This window comes from Natator depressus, chromosome 24 (assembly GCF_965152275.1).
Source record: "Natator depressus isolate rNatDep1 chromosome 24, rNatDep2.hap1, whole genome shotgun sequence".
In the NCBI taxonomy this organism is placed as follows: domain Eukaryota; kingdom Metazoa; phylum Chordata; order Testudines; family Cheloniidae; genus Natator; species Natator depressus.
The window spans coordinates 5,239,316-5,262,943 of NC_134257.1; the positions used below are offsets into that span (position 1 = coordinate 5,239,316).

The following is a 23,628-nucleotide window of genomic DNA, read 5'->3' on the forward strand; positions in this document are numbered from 1 at the left end:
GTGACAGTAAATTGGCCCATGGAGAGAAAGAGACTGGGGAAGTGGGGCTGATTCTCCACTGCCTTGTGCACTGGTCCTTTGTACCGCTCTGGTTTGGTAACACACTTGCTTTGCACCAGTGTAAATGACAGCACAAGAGACAAGGGAATCAAGCCCACTAAGCAGTATTGGGCCATCTCAGACAAGATTTTTTTAAACCTCTTAACGGACAGAGACCCAACTTTAAAAAAAAAAAAAATCTTTCACCATCTACCAAAAGAAGTGAGATCCTTGGAAAGAAAAGACGAACAACCCTGCTTTCAGATGACTCCCCGATGAAGGATTTTCTACATCAGCCAGACTTGGCAGAGCTGCTAGGGTGGGGGATGGGGGCAAAGGAACTCATGTGCTACTTGTTCCATGCAAAAGCAGAAAACCCTTGAATTGATTGCAATAACCCAACCTCCCCTTCCCCCAAATCTAGAGATCGGGGGTGGTAGAAATACAGTGCTCCCTTTTCTTATTGAAATGAGGGGTGACTTGGTGGAAGGGGAGCATTGAAAATCGCTTTTCAGTTCCAAGCCTGCAAAGCTGTTTCCCTCCCTCCTTCCCCTTTCTTCCCTTTGAATCAAACCAGATGTCTCTCCCATGAAATGAGATTGCATGAGCTCACGCTGGAGAGAGACAATGCAGAAAGATGCAAGACCCCATTGAGCCACGCTACACTGCAGCTTTGGCAGAGGCGACGTCTGCCTCTCTGGCTGGAGGGAATAGTGTGTGTGTGTGTGTGTGAGTGTGTGTAGCGGGTAGCCTTGTTCTGAAGCAGGAATTTGCTACCCCGCACTGTATTTTGCATTATTTCCCCTCTCTCCCTCCCTCTCTCTCTCAGATCCTTGCAACTAGCTCTCTCTCTCTCTCTCTCTCTTTCTGGTTCTGCCGCGGCAGAAGATCTCAGCTTGCAAATGAATTAAGCAGATAAGGGATACTGCACAAGGAAATGTCTCATCCAGTGACTCACAAGGTAAGGTGTTGCTACAGCTTTCTTTGCAACTTTGCCTGGGCAGTTTGGGAGTGGGTATTTTGTGTCTTTTCCAGCCAGCCTCCCTGATCCATGGCAAAAAGTCAGCCGGATGCTGCAACACCATCAGATCAGACAGCCCTGCAAGTTTTGTTTTGCTACAGCATATGAAATGATTCTATTCTTGTTTCAGTATTTCATGTTTATGATGCGATCGGAAAAAAGCAAGTATAACAAGAACAAAAAAGCCACCGTGGTATATTTAGTGCATCTTGTTCTATGATTTTAGAATTGTGTAATGTGTATGAGACATGAACACTACGTATAATACAGGATAAGTCTATTTATTTAATATAGATAGTCATATACTCACACTCAATCACGTGTACACACACGATCAATATCAATTACACAAATGCACACATAGACAATGATATATAGAGAATAAAGTATGTGTGTATATATAGATATGTACTGTGTATATGTGTGCATAATATGTGCATATATCTGTGTGCATAAAGTGTGTGTGTAAGGTGTGTGAGTGTGTATATATAGTGTGTGGGCATACTTAGTGTGTATGTTTTTGGGTAAAGTGTGTGTGCGTACACAAAATACGTATATATACTGTAGTTGTGTGAGCTTACACACACACTATAGTTTTTGGGGTGAGTGACAGAATATATGTCTTTGAGAAACAATGTACTTGTCTTCTAAATTATAGCATTCACAAATTGTTTTTCACCTGGTCAGAGTTTGATCTCTTTAGAGTGACAGACAGTGATGCCTTGTCTTTAGGTATCACTTCATTTTAGGGAGACGGTTTCTCTTCCAACTCCCATTTTATGATCCACCCTATAATTCAGGAACAGAACTGTGACCCCTAAAGCAATGAAAGTGTGGGGGAGGGGAAGAGTAATTCTGATGTTTATAGGCTGATATTGCAAATACTGGCTCACTTTACTCAGGCAAATAGCCCCATTAATGTCAGAGGGGCAACTTGCACAGGGCTTGCTTGTTACTTACTCACATGAGTAAGCCTATAAGGAAGTGTTTATTTACTCCTTCACATGACACAAGAACCAGGGGTCACCCAATGAAATTAATAGGCAGCAGGTTTAAAACAAACCAAAGGAAGTACTTCTTCACTCAACGCACGGTCAACCTGTGGAACTCCTTGTCAGGAGATGTTGTGAAGGCGAACACTATATCGGGCTTCAAAAAAGAGCTAGATAAGTTCATGCAGGATAGGTCCATCAATGGCTATTAGCCAAGATGGTCAGGGATGCAACCCCATGCTCTGGGTGTCCCTAGCCTTTGTTTGCCAGGAGCTCGGTGTGGACGACAGGGGATGGATCACTGGATGATTACCTGTTCTGTTCATTCCCTCTGAAGCACCTGGCATTGGCCAATCTAATGGGCTTGATAGACCACTGATCTGACCCAATATGGCCGTTCTTATGTTTGTAGGAAGGGCTACTGTGCTTGAAATCCAAACTGAGATTTGAATACAAATAGGTCACGCCAACACCCAACATGCCTTTGAGTTTGATGGGTGTTCAGAATCCTGATCTGGATTATGGTGGAGCAGTAGCACCACCATAGTTCTGGTTACTAGTTTACTGTGTAACAGCCAGAGGGGCTAGGGATGCACCTTAACTCTGTATTTCCTGGTTTTCAGAGGTTTAAACATAGCTGCGTACTTGACATTCTGGAAGGGCCTGGGGCACTGCCAGTCAAACTTAACGATACATTAGCTAACTTTTGGGGCAGCGAATTTAGATCCACAATTTGGCCCTGATCCTGCAAGCTGCTCCCTGTGGTGGGGATATCTGTGCCCACGAAATGCCCCAGTGACTTCAGTCAGACTGCACATGGGTGCAGGGGGGTCTGCCCATGCAGAAGAGATTGTGGGATTGGGGTCTGAGGTGCTGTTTAACTTTGTCCGTTGGACAGCATTGTGTGTATAGTCCATTTCACAGTTTCTCCTGTACAGTCCACTAGGGCAGGGGTTTTCAACCTGTTTCTTTTTGAGGCCCCCCACAACATGCTATAAAAACTCCTCAGCCCACCTTTGCCACAACTGTTTTATGCATATCCAGTAGATTAAAAGCCAGGGCCAGCATTAGGGGGTAGCAAGCAGGGCAATGGCCTGGGGTCCGACACCACAGGCAGCCCTGCGAAGCTAAGACAGGTCAAACGCCGGCCCTGCTCTCTGATTTATTTTGACGAATCCCCTGAAACCTGCTCACAGCCCCCCCCGGGGGCCCTTGTTTGAGAACCACTGCACTAGGGCAGCCACTGACTTGTTCAGTGTATGTAGAGATATCAGAATCTGGCTCTTAGCTTTCCTTTTTTATCCCCATTCCACAAACAAGGACTAGTGCAGTCAAAGCTGTACACCCACCTGCATTCTCTTTAAAGTCATTGAGATCTGACACGGGCTTAAGAGTCTTCCTTAATCCCTTAACTATTTTGGCATAAAAATCACACCCCTAATGGAAATAGGTAAATTTGCATTAAAACTGTGTGTAGAGCAAGCCTTAGAGGGGGAGGATAGTTTAGTGGTCAGGCTATGTCCACACTGCAATAAAACACCCATGGTGGCCCATGTCAGCTGACTCAGGCTCATGCTGCAGGGCTATAAAACTGCAGTGTAGACATTTGGGCTTGGGCTGGAGCTGGGGCTCAGGAACCCTGTGCTGGGGGAGGGTGCCAGAGGCCAGGCTCCAGCCCGAGGCCAAATGTCTACATAGCAATTTTATAGCCCTGCAGTGTGAGCCCGATCCAGCTGATGCGGGCCAGCAATGGGTGTTTTATTGCAGTGTAGACATAACGTAAGAGGCCACAGTACAATTCCCAGCTCTGCCACAGACTGCTTGGGTGAGTCTGAATTAGGCTCAGATCCTCAAAGATATTTAGGTGCCTAACTCCCATTGGGAGTTAGGTGCTTAAATGCCTTTAAGGATCCAGGCCTCTGTCTCTCTATGCTTCAGTTCCCCGCTGTAAACTGGGAATAACAACACTGCTCTCCCCCACAGGAGGAGAAGTATACTAAAGATGGCGAGCTTGCTCAGATGCTACAGTAAATAAATCTACAGCCACCTCCACTGCTGTGTTGTAGGATTGGGGCCTTCATTTGTGTGGGTCTTCCACCCAGGGGAGAGAAACATATTGTTCTTTAAATAAGAAAATGTAGTTGTAAAACCACACAAGTTGGCAGTGACACTCAGGGCCAAGTGTAATCCCCGAAGCTACTCACCAATGTTCAAAACTGACTAGGTTTCAAACTGGTGGTGCCCCCTTAGCCACCATGGGGCAGAGTTTCCCAAAAGCTCAGGGTCAGGTTTCCAAGCGCTCAGCAGCCTCCATCTGGGACGTCACTGAACTTTAAATTAAGGCCTTTATAGATAATATTTACTTATCTCACACAGGGGCTTAATGAATGAGTGTTTGTCGAGCACTTTGGGATCCTTGTCTGGAAAGCACTGTCACTGCAAGATCTCTATTGCTGTCCGCCCATGCTGCAAAGCAAACAGGTTTAAGAGCAATATGTTCCAAATGAATTATAGGAACATCAGCTACCACAGGCGGGGGTGTAATGCTGCATCTGTAGGTGGCTCAGCAGCTGCAGGGTTTGAGCCTCAGACCTCCGGTTTAAAGCACGAGCCTCTGCTGCTTGAGCTGACAAACCCAGCTCTGTTAGCCAAGACTTTAGTAGAGTGATCAACCTCTACATGAGTCTCAGCCACAACTAGAGGGGACAGAGGGACGTGGGTTACAGGGACAAGCCACTAAGGGTACGTCTACACACAGCAGCTGAGAGGTGTGATTCCCAGAATGCCAATGGGGCGATGTACTTGCACTACCGCCCGTCGTGCTCGTGTGTGAACAATGGCAGAGTGGCTCTGGCAGCACCGGCTGTGGCTCGAGCTGGGTGGTTGAGTGGGATTGTACTGGGGTGGGATTGTACTGGGGCAGCTAGCCCGAGGTGGTGTTGGGGCTACACTGCTATTTTTAGGGGCTAGCTTGAGCAGAGGTGGCGTAGGTGTGTCTACCCGTGCTGAGAATTACACCCAGCTATTTTGTTTATCTTCTAATCTTGAGTTTTTCTCAGAACCAAAGCAGGTGACAAATATTCAGACAGTAGCATGAGCCTTAAATTCATGGCATCCCTTTAAGTAATTTGGCCCAGGTCACACGGTGAGTCAGTGGCACAGCCAAAAATAGAACCCAGGTGTCGTAGCTGTTCCCAGTTCCTGCAACCTGTAGACCAGTGTTTCTCAAGGACCGGTCCGTGGACCAGCACCGGTCCCTGATATCTTCCTGACACAGTTTAGGAAGGCAGCAAGCCAGGTTCTGGTATCAAAAAGGGTGAGAAACACTGGTCTTGATAACAGTTACTTCCTGTTAGTAGTATTCTCCTTAGTAGTAGTCTTATCTTATGCATTGGTATTTTATTTATTCATCTGTGTATCTACTTTTTCTTAATTTTTTGCCCCTTGTGGCAGAATAGTCTGTATTTAGAAAACCCTTCATCTGCTCAGATTTAAACTGTGGGAGATGGGTCACCTCTCTTTTCCCATTCCACAATGTCGCACTTAGTGCTCTGGATGAAGAAGGATGTTATTACATTTCATTATGTATTATCTCCTTTCAGAAGATGCTTTAATTGTTCCTTTCAGTGAGGGAGGCTGTGGCATGCTTTCTGTTGAGGCTAGTTTTAATCACATGGTAGAGATTGCAACAAACTGCCACTGCTTTCTTGTTGTTCTGTGTCTGCACAGCGCCCAGCACAATGGGATTCGGGTCTCTGACTCAGGGGCTCCTAGGCTCTACAGCAATAGTAAATAAATAATATTAATATGACCACTAATTACTTTTAATTCATGTTATTAACAGTTAAGGTTGATATTAAAATTAAATAATGATTAGTGATTGTTGATTAGTAATTAACAATTACTCCAAAGGGGAGCAGTGGAAGTTACATCTCATGAGACATTTAAAAGCAAATAGAACAATGCCTATAAACATGGTCGTCGATGGGGACTGAAGTGGTGGCTGTCAACACCCACAGAGCCCTATGACTTGAGCTAAAGAGCTTTGCTAGCAGTCACAAAGCAGCAGGTTCTTCTCCTTGCTCACCCGGCCAGCCTGGGCAACATGATCACATGCATTTAGGCTGAGATGTTCAAAATCTTCCTCAACCTGCATCCAAAGTGACTCCCACCTCTAAGGACATTCAGTCTCTCCAGCCCATTCATTCCTCAGCCTCTGTGCTGAGACAGCTAACAAGGAGGACAGCCCACATCTGGTGTGTTGGTGGGTCTGGGGATATGGGCAGTTGTCTGCTAGGAATTAGGCTGAGACCAGGAAACTCATTTCAGAGAGGCTCCTGATGTGGAGCTGTCAAGTGGTACTGTAAGCCTATAGGCGAGGTGAAACAATGGTCCCCAAAATGAGAAAATGCCACTGTGTGCACAGTTCCAGAAACTGCAACATGATTAAACTTACTGTTTAAGTTAATTTACACACCTTAATGTCAAGTTCATTGGTCAGAGCTGCCAAACGACAATGTATGAAAAGATTTTTATTGGTTTTGCATGGGCAAGTTTTGTTTGTTTGTTTTTTCAGAAACGATGAAGCTGTTTAGCATATGGAAAAACGGCAAAGATCAACGTTGTGCAATATACTAACATGAAATGTTTTCACATCACATATTCCTAATTGTCAAAATATCTCAGAAGTAATTATAATAGTTTTCTGTATTTTCAATTGAGATTTGCTAGCTGGATCAGTCTCACAGTGAAGGTGGCACACCAGTAGCAGTAGATTGCGTGCCCACGGTTTGCACTGAATAGTGGGTAGATATAAATGTATGTGAATTCCTAATGTAATGCTTCTCCATTTGTAAGCTTTTGTACCTGCAATGTATCATCTAGTCTGCCTGGTAGAAGGTTTTCATTTGTAATTGCCTATGCCTATAGAACTAGCCTTTGAAATATTCTAGAAACTAGCTTTTTAATTCAGTGACAATCATGCACAGGTCCGTGTTAGTGTTAGAAATGACAACAGCTTCATATTACGAATATCCAAAAGCTAGGAGAGAACAAAGTGGCCTAACAAGAAGTAGTGAAGACAAAGTCCACAAACAAGTCCTCGCTTCTGCACTGAAGGAGGATGAAGAGTATGTTACAGCCCTTACTAACCATGTAATCAACCATACAACAAACCCATTTGGACCTGAAGCACATCCAGAGGTGCTTATCAACATACCTAGTGGACTGCATGGAACATCAGATGTACAAGAGGCTCTAGTGAAAATAGCAGATGTTGGTGAAGAATAAATGGAGAGACTTGTAAGAGGTGCACCTGGTTCTGTTGGAACATGTAGCTCCTTCCACCCAGTCAATAAATCTGGCATCAAAACACTTGCTGACATGGCCAAGAAGACCAAATTCGAGTCTGGCTAGGGAGGGACAATCACAGCAGCCATCAGTCCAGCAACTGTTTTCCGCAGAGCCGGGTCCTTAGCAAGATGCACAGGTAAAGTTTCAATGGCAACCGTTCTTAGTTGCCCAGTAGGACCTGTACCTATGTCCCTCTTCCATGCTGATGGAACAATGAGAAGAACAGATAACGCTGAATTAGAGCATCAGCTGGAAGCCTAAAGCTGAAAAAATCCATGAGGTAAGAGCATACAACAGAGAAACCACACTGTACATCCGAGATGCCCCGGCTGTCATACAAATGATGGCAGGAGACATATTCCATGCATTCGATGAATTGGCTGTTGAGTATTTGAGGCAGAGTCTCCAATTTCGCAGCTTGTCACTGATTAGTGGGGAAATGAAAAGCAAATGGGCAAGACGTTTCTAGGATATCCGCAGTGATCGGGGCAATTAGCAACACAGGTTTAACTGCTGGGATAGCACAGGAATATAAGAGTTACCATCCCAAATTAGGCCTGGGGTCCACCTACCTAGCCCAATATCCTGGACCCACCAGTGGCCAGCACCAGCAGCTGCAGCACGAGGTGCAAAAGCGCCTTCATCTCTGGATAACCTGCCCTCTGAGGATGCTTCCTCCTGACACCACCAGATAGAGGTTGGTTTAGGTCCTAAAGCAGGAGGATTTTCAACCCTTCCCAAACTCTTGAGGCCTGATTCTGCATCTCCCTGTGCCTTGTGCAGTCATTTACACCAGTGCAAAGTGGGTGCAGGGTGACAGCATTTCATGCTCGCTTTGCACTAATGTCAGTGACTGTGCAAGGCTCAGGGCAAGGCAGAATCAGGCCCTGAGTCGAGTCAAGCCTGTCATCAATCTGGATGTTTTCATTATCCAGATAAATGTCTGATCCCTCCTGACTCCTGCTACAATCTGGGCTTCAAAGCCACTGAGCGCAGGCAGCAGACACCCTGGCCTTGTGTTCCCCTTTGGATGGGCCATTCTGCCCCAGCGTACACATCTCTGCACTGGATGAGCTGATCTCTGGCTGCTGCGTTGTGCTATGTTCTTATTAGCCATTATTATTCATTATTTTTTCCAATTATTAATTATTCATGTAGTTATTATTATTTAATTGATCACTTTAATTATTGTTTGCTTTCCCCCCTGTATTTGCTTCCATAGCAACACCAGGACGCTGGTTAATTTACAGACACATAAAGCCAACAAGTTCCCTGCTCCCCAAAAATGCCTATGATCTAAGCAGGCCTGTCAAGGGGTGAGCTGGCCCTTTAAGACTGCTGAGCTCAGCTGCTCTGGGCTAAAGGAGTACAGACAGAGGAAAGGATGTCAGCTAAGGGCAAAGGGCCAGACCTTCCCCTGTCACAGAGAGATACCCCCACCCCCTCATTACACCATCAGCGCATTGCCCAGAGATCCTGGGGTCCACCCTTAAATGCTGTGGATCCCCCGGAATCTGCAGGAGAGGGGAGAGCCATCAGCTGACAAAATCCGGTACCTTTGTATCCGCTTCCTCGCCCCGCACACACACATGTGGATATCTTTGCAATATTTCAGCCATGCTTCCAGAGCATTCCCTGTGCGGCCGCAGTCCTGGGAGCAGGGAGGACTCTGTGGACGCTGACTAGTCAGTGGGGCATGCTAGGAGGTCAAGGTTTTGGCATGTGGCATTTGAAAGGTAATTTTGTTTCAGTTTCAGGTGCACTGGCCAAATGAGACAGTGTGGTCTCGCATTCAAACTGGGTGGGTTCTACTCTCTGGTGCGACCACTGCTGGAATACTGTGTCCAGTTCTGCTGCCCACAATTCAGGAAGGATGTTGATAAATTGGAGAGGGATCAGAGAAGAACCACAAGACTGATTAAAGGATTAGAAAACAGGCTTTATAGTGGTAGACTCAAAGAGCTCAATCTAACAAAGAGATGGTTAAGGGGTGACTTGATTATAGTCTATAAGTGTCTATGTGGGGAACAAATATTTAATAATGGGCTCTTCAATCTAGAGGAAGGTCTAACATAATTCAATGGCTGGGAGTTGAAGCTAGACAAATTCAGACTGGAAACAAGGTGTCATTTTTTTAATGGTGAGAATAAATTAACCATTGGAACAATCTATCAAGGGTCGTGGTGGATTCTCCATCGTTGAAAATTTTTAAATCAAGATTGGATGGTTTCCCAGAAGATCTGCTCTAGGAATTATTTTGGGGAAGTTTTGTGGCCTGTGTTATCCAGGAGGTCAGACTAGATGATCACAGTGGTCCGTTCTGGCCTTGGACTCTATGAATCTCTTCCCACCTACTCCAGGGGAGTGGGATGTAGTGGCTAGAACATGAGCCAATAGGTGCTAGGGCCCCTGGATTCTATTCCTGGCTCTTGTGTGGAAAGCATGATCTAGTGATTAGCGCAGGCAAATGGGAGTCAGGACTCCTGGGTTCTATTCCTTGTTCTGCCACTGACTTCTTTTGTGGCCATGAGTGAATCCTCTCTGTGCCTCTGTTTCCCCACCTGTATAATGGAGATAATCATACCACCACCCTGGGAGGATAATAGGCTAAATGCATTAACATTTGTAGGGGCAGTCTTTTTGTTCTGTGTTTGTACAGCGGCTAGCACCATGGGGTCCTGGTCTGTGACTGGGACTCCTGGGTGCTACAGTAATAGAAATAATAATAAAAATAACAGTAATAAAATGCCATGAAATCCTTGAACAAAAGCTGCTGCTGTTAGTTATTTTATTGTTCATAATTAGTGTGGGAGCCTTCAAAGCTTTTTAATAGAGTGTTTCTGTCTCCCTTATATTTTCTGCTCTGTTGCAAAAGGGGAAGACAGGACCCCAGAGCAATGCTCAGTGATCCGGAGCATCCAGCAATTCTCGGGACCAGCGATGTTGCTTGACGCTGGCTCTGGTACGGAGATCTGCAGCGAGATGGTGCGAGCCTGTTGTGTCCTGGTTGCTCGCATGCAGGGAGAACTCAGATCCTCCTGCTTCTCCTGAGATGGTACCTGTGGGTCAGACGGACACCCAGCAGCTGCCAAGACCACAGGTGGGGTCTGTGCTGAGACAGAGCAACAGCTGTTGGTAGGAGAGTTCATGCCAGCTCCGTGGTCCCAGATGGTGGTACAAGTTTTGTATTACAGATAGGCTCATGGCGGGGCCGGGGGAGGGATGCTTCTCATGAGGGTGTGTGTTGGAAATTGAGCTGTTTTCTGCAATGCACATCTGCTGGAGCTGGGAATAGAACCCCGTCGCTTGCTCTAACTACTAGAGAACACTCCCCTCCCAGAGCTGGGAATAGAACCCAGGAGTCCTGACTTCCATTGGCCTTGCAAATGAGATTTAGGTTCAGTATGCCTATTTACTTTTCTGATTCTGCAATTTATATGTATTTATAGTTTGAGCTTGATTCTGCCATCCAAGTCACATGGGGCCTGATTCTCCGTTGCACTTGATGTAATCATTTACACCCGAGCAAAGTGAGTTTAAAATGCTTAAACCAAAGAATCTATGAAAGCGACTCATGTCTTGCACCTTCACAGACATGCTTACCCGGCCGGGGGTCTGAGTTTGAGACAGCTCATTGTTACAATGACTCTGGAGGAGCCTGGGAGGGGCTGGATGGGGCCATAGCGAGCAAAGGAGCAGAGAAAACAAATCCTCACCTGAAGCAGAAACTGTGCGCGATCCAAATTGTTCTTAAAGGGCTCCGATTCTCATTTACACTAAGGCCCTTTTGCCCCGTTCTGGTAGCATAAAGGGCCCTTAAAGTGGGCATAAAATTATAATTACACTTACTTTATGGCCCCTTCATGCTGTCAAAGCAGAATAAAGAGGTCTTAGCACAGATGAGAATCACACCTTGTGTTTTTAGAGGGCTGGTGAGCTGGTGTGGCATAGACCAGGTGCAATCAGTGAAGGGTTTCCTCAGCGGATAGGAAATCAAAGCAGGTCACCAAGCCGAAATCAATAGAGTAAGAGAAACTGCCCCAACTGGGAGCCAGCCCAGGTCTGCCACCATGGCTGGGGAACCAGGTGCATCCATGCAAGGGGAAAATGAGCTGTGGTTAACCCACTGTTTTCTAGGGACCTGGCACTACTCAAGCTTCTCCCTCCCAGTAATTAGCTCTCTCTGGCATGGTTGGGAGAAATTAGCCAATGCAGTTTTTACTACTACGCTGAGTTACAGGCCAGGCGCTGTACAAACACAGAACAAAAAGACCGTCCCTGCCCCAAAGAGCTTCCAGTCTAAGGGTAAGACAGGAGACAGTAGATGAATGCAGACAGGGGAACACAAGGAAACAAGTTTCAGAGTAGCTGCCATGTTAGTCTGTATCCGTAAAAAGAAAAGGAGGACTTGTGGCACTTTAGAGACTAACAAATTTATTAGAGCATAAGCTTTCGTGAGCTACAGCTTATGCTCTAACAAGGAAACAAGGAGACAATAGCCAGGAGCTATATATTTGGCAGCGCTGGTCTCTGTAACATTCGCTATACGAAGGCTCATGAGAACCAGATGGCATTTTGGTGTTCTGGGCAAAATGAGCTGGGGCTTGGAGATCCTTGGATGGAAGAGGCTATGGGCCAGATAACAATGCATTTGGGTGGGCATCAGGAAAGCTTAGATCCATGATTACTACTATTAATTATTTGTATTACAGTAGCAGCTAGAGACCCCAACCAAGAGCAGGGCCTCTATGCACAGATGCAGACTCTGCCCCCAAAAGCTAAACAGACAAAGGATGTGGATTAGGCCCTCTGTGATTTGTTTATGGTCACATAAGAAAATCTGTGGCGTAGCTAGGACTTGAGCCTGTCACTCCTATCCCTATGCCTTTTCCACAAAGCCATAGAAACGTAGGGCTAGAAGGGACCTGGGTAAGTCTTCTAGCCCAATAACCTGCACTGAGGCAGGACCAAGTATTATCTAGACCATCCCTGACAGGTGTTTGTCTAACCTGCTCTTAAAAACCTCCAATAAGGAGATCCTACAGCCTCCCTAGGAATTTGTTTTAGTGCTTAACTTCCCTGACAGTTAGGAAGTTTTTCCTAAGGTCTAACCTAAATCCCCCTTGCTGTAATTTAAGCCCATTACTTCTTGTCCTGTCCTCAGTGGATAAAGAGAACAATTTATCACCCTGCCTTTTATAACAACCTTTTATGTACTTGAAGACTGTTATCATGTCTCCCCTCAGTCTTCTCTAGACTAAACAAACCCAGTTTTTTCAATCTTTCCTCATAGGTCATGTTTTCTAGACCTTTTTTTTGTTGCTCTCCTCTGGACTTTCTCAGTTTGTCCACATCTTTCCTGAAGTGTGGTGGTCAGAGCTGGACACAGTACTCCAGTTGAGGCCTTATGAATGCTGAGTAAAGTGGAAGAATTACTTCTCATGTCAACACTCCTGCTAATGCATCCCAGAGTGATGTTCACTTTTTTTTGCAACAGCGCTACATTGTTGATTCATATTTCGTTTCAGAGTAGCAGCCGTGTTAGTCTGTATTTGCGAAAAGAAAAGGAGGATTTAGAGACTAACCAATTTATTTGAGCATAAGCTTTCGTGAGCTACAGCACTATAACCCCCAGATCCTGCTCTGCAGTACTCCTTCCTAGACAGTCATTTCCCATGTGATATTTGTGCAATTGATTATTCCTTCCTAAGTGTAGTACTTTGCTTTTGTCCTTATTGAATTTCATCCTTCTCCTCAATGCAGATGTAGCATATTACTACATATTATTACAAAGTTATTATTACTAGTGTCCTATATCAATCCAGCCCCTTTTCATCCAAGGATTCGGGTTACAGGGGTTGTAACGCCGGATGGATTAATGTGCCTAAAGCTTATTGGTTGAGATATTAAAGCAGACTAATATCTATGGGTCCTACACATCTATGGGTTTGCAGAGGGTTGGATTCAAGCAACAAAGGGGAGCTTTAATTGCAACGGCTGATCGAGCAACCCAATCCTGGGCAATGGGGGTGGGAAAGGAAACTGATGCCCCTGCCCGCCCCCAAATCCTAGGATAATTAAAACAAAACCCTTGCATAGAGGATCACTCACAAACAAGACCTGGCACTAATTGGCACCTTTGCTGGCAGCCTCAACAAAGGCCTGGGGCTGAGCAGGCCGTAGAGACTAACTCCTCTCATCTGCCCCCCTAGAGGGGGTCCCCTTGGGGCAGGAGTGAGACATGCTGGCGGGGTGACGTGTTGGGGCAAGCAGCTGCCCAGGCTGTGTGCCTGCTATGTGGGGAAACAGAAGCCGTTGCTGTCTAGGGGGTATCAGTGTGGCACCAAGAGCTGGCGTTAAATTCATGAGGGCAAGTGTGCACGCTGCACATATACGACACATCTCAGGACGCCAAAGACAGCCAATATCATTGCTCACTGATTGGGATGGATTCTCCTTTACACCAAGGCCCCTCTGCACCATTCTAGAACCACACAGGGGCCTCAGTTACATTTCCATCCCCTTCTTCCCTTGCCGGCATGGTGCAGAGGGGCCATATTCATAGCATTTAAGGCCAGATGGGACCATCCCCATGTATATCACAGGGCATGACATTTAATTCACTTCCCCCTTTGTCGAACCAACCAACCCGGCAAAAGCATCTCTTCCAGAAAGGCAGCCAGTCTTGATTTGAAGACTCCAAGAGATGGAGACCCACTGCTTCCCCTGGTAGTCTGGTCCAGTGGCCAATCACCCTCACTGTACAAGATTTGTGTCCAGTCTGAATTTGCCTTTGGCTGCGTCTTTACAGCCAAAAAAGGAAGGGTTTGTCTGGCGATAGCTATCTCACTGTAAAATCCTGGAGTGGAGACAAGGCACAGGTAATTCCTGACATAGCCAGGCACAACAAAACCCCAGGTGGTGATGGGATGTAGGGATGATCTTGACTAGCTACAGTATAGTTAAAAACAACCTCTGCCTCATCTCTGCTAGAATTGTACATAGAATCATAGAATCATAGAATATCAGGGTTGGAAGGGACCCCAGAAGGTCATCTAGTCCAACCCCCTGCTCGAAGCAGGACCAATTCCCAGTTAAATCATCCCAGCCAGGGCTTTGTCAAGCCTGACCTTAAAAACCTCTAAGGAAGGAGATTCTACCACCTCCCTAGGTAACGCATTCCAGTGTTTCACCACCCTCTTAGTGAAAAAGTTTTTCCTAATATCCAATCTAAACCTCCCCCATTGCAACTTGAGACCATTACTCCTCGTTCTGTCATCTGCTACCATTGAGAACAGTCTAGAGCCATCCTCTTTGGAACCCCCTTTCAGGTAGTTGAAAGCAGCTATCAAATCCCCCCTCATTCTTCTCTTCTGCAGACTAAACAATCCCAGCTCCCTCAGCCTCTCCTCATAAGTCATGTGCTCTAGACCCCTAATCATTTTTGTTGCCCTTCGCTGGACTCTCTCCAATTTATCCACATCCTTCTTGTAGTGTGGGGCCCAAAACTGGACACAGTACTCCAGATGAGGCCTCACCAGTGTCGAATAGAGGGGAACGATCACATCCCTCGATCTGCTGGCTATGCCCCTACTTATACATCCCAAAATGCCATTGGCCTTCTTGGCAACAAGGGCACACTGTTGACTCATATCCAGCTTCTCGTCCACTGTCACCCCTAGGTCCTTTTCCGCAGAACTGCTGCCTAGCCATTCGGTCCCTAGTCTGTAGCGGTGCATTGGATTCTTCCATCCTAAGTGCAGGACCCTGCACTTATCCTTATTGAACCTCATCAGATTTCTTTTGGCCCAATCCTCCAATTTGTCTAGGTCCTTCTGTATCCTATCCCTCCCCTCCAGCGTATCTACCACTCCTCCCAGTTTAGTATCATCTGCAAATTTGCTGAAAGTGCAATCCACACCATCCTCCAGATCATTTATGAAGATATTGAACAAAACCGGCCCCAGGACCGACCCCTGGGGCACTCCACTTGACACCGGCTGCCAACTAGACATGGAGCCATTTATCACTACCCGTTGAGCCCGACAATCTAGCCATCAACATCAACATCACTACATCCACGTCAAACACGCACCTTATTTGTAGTGAAGACAAAGTCTGGTTTCTGTTAAACCTGCACCGCTTTCTCATGTAGACGAGGGCTTAGATCGGAACCTGGCCTGAGCTGAGCTGTTTCTTTAGCCCTCTGGCTACGTCTACACTGGAACCAGGGGTGGGGGGTGTAAGTTGCAGCTTGTGGTGACAGATCTGTGCTAGCTTTCATCCAGCTGGCGTGGCTAGAAATAGCAGTGCAGAGGCAGCAGCAGGGGCTTCAGTGCAGATGGGCAATGCAAGGGCTACCCAGGGTCCCAGGCAGGCTTGGGCAGCCCATGTTGAAGCCTTTGCAGCCATGCGCTCAGTTATTTTTAACGAGCTAGCTAGATCAAAGCTCTCGTGGGTACGGCTACATGAGCGGCACTCACACCTCCAGTTGCAGGGTAGATGGGCTGAGCCTAGGCCCCCTCCCCTCCTGCGCTCTAGAGCCTCCTCATCACTAATTCATGGTGCTTGCAGCCTGCTCCATTAGGGAGCGAGCGGGTGACCTCCGGCTGCATATTACTGACCTGCCTTCCCCGCCCCTCTGCGGCTTGTCCCTTCCTTTCCTCTCCCCGAAGCATTTAGCTCCATCAGGTTCTCCTCCCCCTCCAGCCAAGGAACTCTCAAGAGTCCTCTTCCCCAGCACGATCCATCAATCTCATCTGAGTCCTGCCCCTTCCAATAGGCACATGTGGGCCTGAGTCCTGCCCCTTCCAAGAGGCACATGTGGCCAGATGTTCAGAACATCGGGATGGACACCACCGGGAGCACAGAGAGGAACGCATGCATGCCAGTTGCCCTGATTGAAGGAGGCTTGCCAAATCACCACGAGAGGGTCTCACCCAGGCATACAAATCTGCTCCTACCCTAAGCAAAATGAAGATTATTGTCAAAATCATACAAGAGGGCCTGATCTGGCAAATAACCCTACTGAAGTCAGTGAGACTGCAGAATATGAACCCTTATCCACCCTAGAACCAGGAGTGGAACCCAGGAGTCCTGACTCCCCATGTGCTCCCACCACTAGATCGCACACTTCTGCTGGATTTAGGAAGAGAACCCAGAAGTCCTGACTCTTAGTCCCCAGTTCAAACCACTAGACCCCCAGGTCACATAGAATTTTGCAGATTTGGCCCAGAAATAGATTAAAAGGGCCTGATTCTCAATCTCATTAGGCCCCTCTAGTGGGTGGAAGTGGCCCTCTGAGAATCTTCCTGCACTGGGAGCTTCCCTGGCTGGTGGGTGGGGGGGGTTGGTGTAAGAGTTCTGTACTCACCCTGCTCCCCACCCCTGGCATAGGAGCAGGTTGGGGGATGGCCAGAGCACAATGCACTATGGGAATTCTCAGCTTCCTAAGGCTCATAGGGTGCCATGGGAAGCAGAGTGTAAGTTAGAGCAGCCCTGAGGCGGCTCTAACTGACACTGGGTACTGGGCACAGCCCCAGAATACAGAGAGCACAAAACTAACTTAAAGCGCCCCTTAACCCCTCTATCCCTGCCCCAAGTGCACGAATAGAGTAATTGAGAATCAATTCCATCAATACAAGGCAGGATCTCAGCTGGCGTAAACTGGTGTCCCCCCATTAACTTCAATGGCATGAGGGCGATTTACACCAGATAGGAATATGGCCCAAGTCCTAACTTCTACCAGCCCAGGATAGTTTTTTCTCAGGTTACCAGTGTGGGGGATGATAAACCATGACTCCCCCCCCCAATAAATCTGATCTCCACCAGCTGCTCCGAGGGGAGAAATGCTAACGACAGGTGTTTGCAGGGAGCTGGGGACAAAGGCCTTTATTTCCACATGCATCCCCCCTTGCCTCATGTGCTCCTGGGGGATGCTGGCTGGGGGAGGTTGGGTTCACTGTTTCCTTTGCTCACTGAGAAGTCAGGTGCATGCAATTATTGTCTAGACGAGTCTCGCCGGGGAGCACGGTGGTGTAATGGTCCCACGGGGACACCCGCCCAGCTCCTTGCAGCACAAAAGCCGCCTTGAGAGCCTGCGCCTCCTCCTGCCACTCAGAGAAGTGGAGAAACACAAAGGAAAGAGGCGGGGAGTGGGTTTGGATGGGAGGGAGAGACACCCCACCCCACCCCCACCCTTCATGCCCAGCAGCTAATTCCGGCTCCACTTTAAGAGGGACCTCGAATAATAAATGTCGTCGGGGCTGGCTGGAATTTGATTCATTTAAGAACAAAGCAATGGGCCCTTGGATTCTCTGAGAGCTCTCCAAAGGCCCGGTCCTCCGCTGCTGAAAATGGGCCACCTGGCCTGAATTACACCTCGGCTGGTGCAGTGCAGTTCTGTTGCCTGCCGCAGAGCTAGGCCCAGCTGGGGAGCTGGCTCTTTTCAGATCTCACCTGGAAACTGGTCCTCTTAACCCCCTCTCCAAATTTCCCCCGCTCAGCGCTTGTGCTGCACCCAGAGTGCTGGTCTAGGCTGATGCTGCATCATGGCCACACGTTTCCCTCAGGAAGAAGTCTCAGAGCGAGAAAGTTTTTCAGGGAACTTGGAGCAACAGTCAAGCAGCTCCTGCTTCCTCATACACTGCTAGCATGTTACTGCCATAGAGCCCCACGGTTTGCCAATCTGAGAAGGACGGTCTTGTGGGGAAGGCTCTGGACTGGCAGCCAGGACACCTGGGTTCACTGCATGTCCTTCGGCAAAATAGCTTAGAACTCAGTCCTCATTTACACTGAGGCCCCTTTACACTGCTCTGGCATCAGAAAGGGGCCTCAGTGTCACTGGTAAATGAGGCCTCAGTTTCCCAACTCTAAAATGGGGATAATGTTTCCATTGTCTTCCCTGTTGGGATTCTAAGTGCTTTGGGGCAGGGACTGTCTCTCACTATGTGTACAGACAGCGCCTGGCAGGATGAGGCCTCCCTAGGGGCTAAAGCAGGATTGAAAGGGATAGCTGAGGATACTAAGCTCCCATGGCAGGGAGGGGAGGGCAGTGGCAGCAGCGGGGAATATGGCAGGGGGTAGAAGGTTAGACGAAGTATAGGGCAGATTGTTGTGGATGTCTGGTTTTCTCCCAGCTCCTCAGAGGACACTACCCTATGTCCCAGCTCTGGTTATAAATCACGTTCTGGTTGGCCTTATTGACTCATAAATGGTGGGTGAAGATCGCTGTGTCCTCCCACCTTTACACTCTTCTTCCAGCATGACAGTGCTGGGAGACGCAGCTTGCTCTGGCTCTCTCTGGCCTGAGGACTTTTATGGGTTTCTTCCTCGCATGCGGTGCCCCCTGGAAAGCAGCCACCCGCCTGACCACTCCTTGTGCCCGTGGCTTCCAGGACACATGGTTCTGCTTCTCAGTTCCCCTGCTCCTGCATTTGGGGCTTCCCAGAAGCTAGTAGCAACTGGCATCTCAAGCAGGGTCCGTTGCCACTCCCCTCAGTGAAGCCGTGGGGACGGGGACGGTGTCCAGGTCAGAGGACGAGGAGTGGTTGCGGGTGCTAATCTGGCTGGGCTGGCTCCCTAATGTGCGTTAGCAAAAAGGGGTGGACAAGGTACCTGGGGCAGAGAGGACTGTAAGATAACCAGCCCCTTTGCCCTTTACGGCCACCTTCCATGACAGGATCAACAAGCCGCATCCATGCTTCTGCTGTTGCAGCCACTGGTGGGAGTGGGGAACCGGGGGGGAGAGAAAGTGGGTGGTGCCAGGCGGGAGAGCAGAGTGGCCAGAGTTGATTCAGCCCATCCCCTTGGCAAGCGTCCCCGCAATGGTGCCTAGACTGCCACTCGACCCACTCCCATCCCGCAGACTCCACCAGGAAGGCAGGTGCCATCGATGCCTGCTGGGGGGCTCCCCCCCTAGGGCACTTGGGGCCCGGCTGGGCTGAGGAGGGGATGAAATGATTTACACGTACCAGGCTGAGGGTGTAGCCAGCCTCTGATCTGCGTGTGAATGGTGCCCCTTTGACGACACTCAAAACCAGATTTCCCCCCCCCTCCCCGCCCACCCTTTGGCTGCTCTCTCCTGGCTTCATTACCAGAGAGCCTCCTGGGCTGGAGCCAGCCACTTGGCACTCCTGGCGCCTGCCAGGTGATGGCTGGGCCAGCCTGCCTCTCCAGAGATCATATTTCCTCTCTCGTAGGGGTGGAAAGCAGAGAGGCCTGGATTCCACCCCACCCCTGCCCAGTGAAAAGGGACAAGCCTGATCCCCGTAGAGCAGCCTGCTGCCGTGCTGTCTGCCTGTTAACTGGCCACATCCAGGTCTCCTTTTGGCTCCCTGCCTTGGGAGCACTAACATCCTGGCGCCAGGGCAAGTCGGGGCATGCCAGGAGTGGGGCTAAGCAGAGGAAAGGGGCAGGGTGTGGACAGCTGGCTTGGGGGACAGAGATGATGGGGAGCCCCTTCAGACACAGGCTGGGAACACATAACCAACGGGTCTCTGTTGCCCTGGGGAATCCCTGCTTTGATTTCTGCTCATGGGACCTGATTCTCACTTAGCCTCAGACCCCTTTAGGCTGTTCCGGCAGCACAAAGACGCCTCAGAATGGGTGGAGAATCCCCCTCCCCCAGCACAGATGTGGGGCTTTGCACCTGCCTTGCTCCCGGCAGAGGGGGCGGATCAGGTGTGTGGCTGGAATGCACTGCAGCTGCTCTCCGATTCTGAATCCTGGGGTCCCACAGGGAGCGGAGCGTAAGTTAGAGCCACCCTGAGGCTGCACTATTTGACAACAGGGGTAGAGCCCAGAATATGGGGATTGCAATGGTGGCTTAAAATTTGTTTTCCCCTCCACCTCCCATCCCTGTCTGAAGCCCAGGAACAGCGTTAACTGAGAATTAAGTCTGTGGGCTCTGGCTATGACTGTAGTGTCTCCACGGAGCACAGGAACACAGTGGAGCCATGGGCCCTTGAAACAGCCCCCCTTATTGTCCCCCATATGCAGGGGTATCCCTAACTGGGGTGGAGATGGCATGAGGGCCCTGGACCCACACTGCTCCCAGACCCCCATGTAGGGGGGCAGATTGGTGGGGTGACCAGAGTGCACTGCACTGTGGCTATTCTCTGCTTTCCAGGGCCCATTGGGAGAATATCATAAGTTAGAGCAGCCTTGAGGCTGCTCTTAGTTACACAGGGAACCTGCTTAGCCCCGGAATATGGGGAGTATAAAGACCACCTTAAAGTTTCCTTAACCCCCTCCGTCCCTGTGCCAATAACTGAGAATCAGGCCCTGTGGCTCCTCGCCAGCCACCAGCATGAACACACTCGGGGCTAGCATAGCCCAGCTGCTGCACCCACCATCCTTCCCAGCACTTGCGGGGTTAACAAAGTTGTGGGGATTATTCCCCGCTGCTCTGCAAGGAAAGCGGGGTGAGAAACCCTGCTGGGTGGATGCAAATCTGCAGCTCTCTGGGGGAGATGCCAGCCGGACTGAGTCAGAAGCTGCAGTCGGTCACTAGGGGGCGCCACCATCCACTGAAAGGAAGCATCGAAGGAAACAATTGTGTAGCTACGTGTTTTATGGGGGATCTCTGGGGTTCAAACAAAGGACTCTCCCTTCCCCAACTCTGTCGCATCCCCCTCACTGGTACGGCCCTAGCCTGCAGCACATTACATGACCCATGATTTATCACCACGGTTTGCTGAGCTAACAAGGAGCAATTTTCCAGCCTTGGCACCACGCCTATTAAAATGAATATATACGTAGAGGCATTTGGTGGTCTGAGCTTTCCAAAAAGAATGTCGCCCTCCAGAGCAAAAAGCCAGGAGGCTGTGATGGCCTGGGCCCCAGATCAGCCCTCAAGTCTGATCTTCCACAGGGGTCGATTTGGAAATGTGGGCCCTGATACCACGCTGAGCATGGGATAAGCATGTGGAGCTGCAGGGAAGTCAATGAGAAGGCTGGCGTGTCTCTAGGGAAGGGTGAGCAAGTGAGCAGGCCACAGGACCAGATGCTAGGAACAGTCAGTGACTTCTGCTCCCATATCTGGCTCCTGAGAGCAAGTCCCTTCCTTTTTCCGTTGCCTCAGTTTCTCCACCTGTGAAATGAAGATAGTACCTACCTGTCTCACGGGGGGAGGATGGGGTTAATGGGTGGGGCTGGAGGGAGTTTCAGACCTGTATATGCAGAAGCTCAAATGTTCACAAGTGGGGACTGATTTTTGAGCACCTCAATTTCTGATGCCTGAAAGAGCCCTGATTCCCTGAGCCACTGCAGTTCCCCTTGACTTCAGCCGGTTGTTTTGGATGTTCAGCACCTCTGGACATGGCAGATTCTCTGTCTCTTTTAGTCTTTAAAGTCAAAGCTGGATATCTTTCCAACTGATACACCATAGCTCAACTAGAAGCTAGGAGTTTGAAGCAAATATATCAGGTGAGGTTCTTTGGCCTGTACTAAGCAGGAGGCCAGACTAGATCAGTGGTTTTAAACCTTTTCTCATTTGTGGACCTGTAAGTTTTTTCAAATGGAGGTGCGGACCCCTTTGGGCATCTTGGACATAGTCTGCAGACCCCCAGGAGTCCATGCACCACAGGTTGAAAACCGCTAGACTAGATGATCAGCATATTCCTTTCTGGCCTCAAAACCTAGGATAATCAGGCTCAAGGTGGGCACCCTGAAAATGTGGTACCCAAAGTTAGAAGCTACCACTGAAAATTTCACCCTGAGTGCCAAAATTCCTGTTGTGTATCTTTCGCATTATATGCTAGGTGGCGCAGTTGCTCACTCTTGTTTGGGTGACCACAACAATGCTCAGCTTGGTAAAATTGGGCAGCTTTACATCTGGTATGTGGGTAGAGACAGCTGCTGGTTTTGGAATGAGAGGTCCTGGCCCTCTAAAGGGCGACTGTCCTGGGTGACAGATCCAACGGTAAATGGGCTGCATGTACAACGAGTAGCTTTCTAGGCAGCAGCTGACAGCTTGCAGCGACTGGCACCATCTCCTAGGGCAAGGAAGGGGGCACTGGAGTTAATCATACATCGGGGGGACTTAATCTGGTGCCGGAGGGATCTGGCTTTTCCCAGGAACGGGAGGCCTGATTCTCGCCTGACACTGCTGGAAATCAGGAGTAACTCCACTGATGATGGCGGAGCGGCACGTGTGTGTGTGAAGGGAGAGTCACATCTTGTGATTCTGGGAGTGTGAGTCTGTGCAGTCATGCCATGGGGGTGTGTGTGTGTGTGTGGCTGTGCATATGTGCGGGCGCAAGTGCACAACTGCAGCCGGGGGAGATCCGGGTGTGCGTGTGTGATCGTGTGCATGTGTGCCTGTGTGTGGAGTCAGGAGGTGATTGTGTGTGTGTGTGTGTGTGTGTGCGCACGACTGTGCAGTAAGGAGTGATCAAAGTGTGTTTGTGTGTGGGCATGAGTACACGCCTGTAGACACAGGAGATCTGGGTGTGTGTGTCCAGGTGTTATTGTGCAGAGATGGCTGCATTTGTCTGGCATTGGCAGGTGGTGACAATGGTGCGGTGAGGGAAGGTGGTAGTGGGTCTGTGCATGTGAGTTTGTGTGAGTTTGTGGAGGTGAATGCACAGCCACAGTTGGGGAAGATCTGGGTGTAAGCGTGTGCATGATTGGGTGTGAATGTGTGCATGTGGGCAGCCGGACACTTGAGTGCCAAGTCCAAGGGTGTCTGGGTCTCAGTGCTTGTGCAGCTGGGGAAGAGGGTGGTGCGTTTGGGGGATGCCTCTCTGCTGCGCGAAGATGGATGGCTGTCACATGTACACGTGTGCTGTGGGCAGGTGTCCATGCTGCAGTTAAATCCGAGCGGGGTGGGAGAAGAGGACGGAGCAGGAGAGGAGTGCAATGCTCTTGCACATTCAGACGTGCAGCCGGCATGTCCTCGCTGATTTGTGAACCCTTTGCTGGGCGGCTGCAGATCCCCGCTGGATTTGGGGTGCGGGTTGGCAGGCTTTTATACACTGCGCCCTCGGGATGGGCTCTAGGAGTCCACATGACTATCCTCCCTTCTGAGCTGCGTGGGCAGGATCAGCAGCAGGCTGATAGCTGCTGGCTTGGTAAATGATCTCTACCCTGCACACAAAGGACATGGCAGGCCCAGCCCTGCAGGGGGTGCACTTCTGATCCATGAAATGGGACAACCCCATTAATGAAATCGCTCCAGGCACCTTCCGCAGCAGCTGAGAGCAGGTGTGTCCAACCCATGGC

The 23,628-nt window shown here is 49.1% G+C and overlaps 1 protein-coding gene across 1 annotated transcript in view; it reads left to right on the forward strand.

The window, feature by feature from the left end:
- Positions 1-828: 828 nt before the first annotated feature.
- Positions 829-23,628, forward strand: part of LMNA (lamin A/C) — a 102,080-nt gene continuing 79,280 nt past the window's right edge. The window contains exon 1 of the mRNA XM_074938874.1: positions 829-1,000. The gene's annotated coding sequence lies outside the window, so the exon portion shown is untranslated. The remainder of the gene's footprint in view (positions 1,001-23,628) is intronic.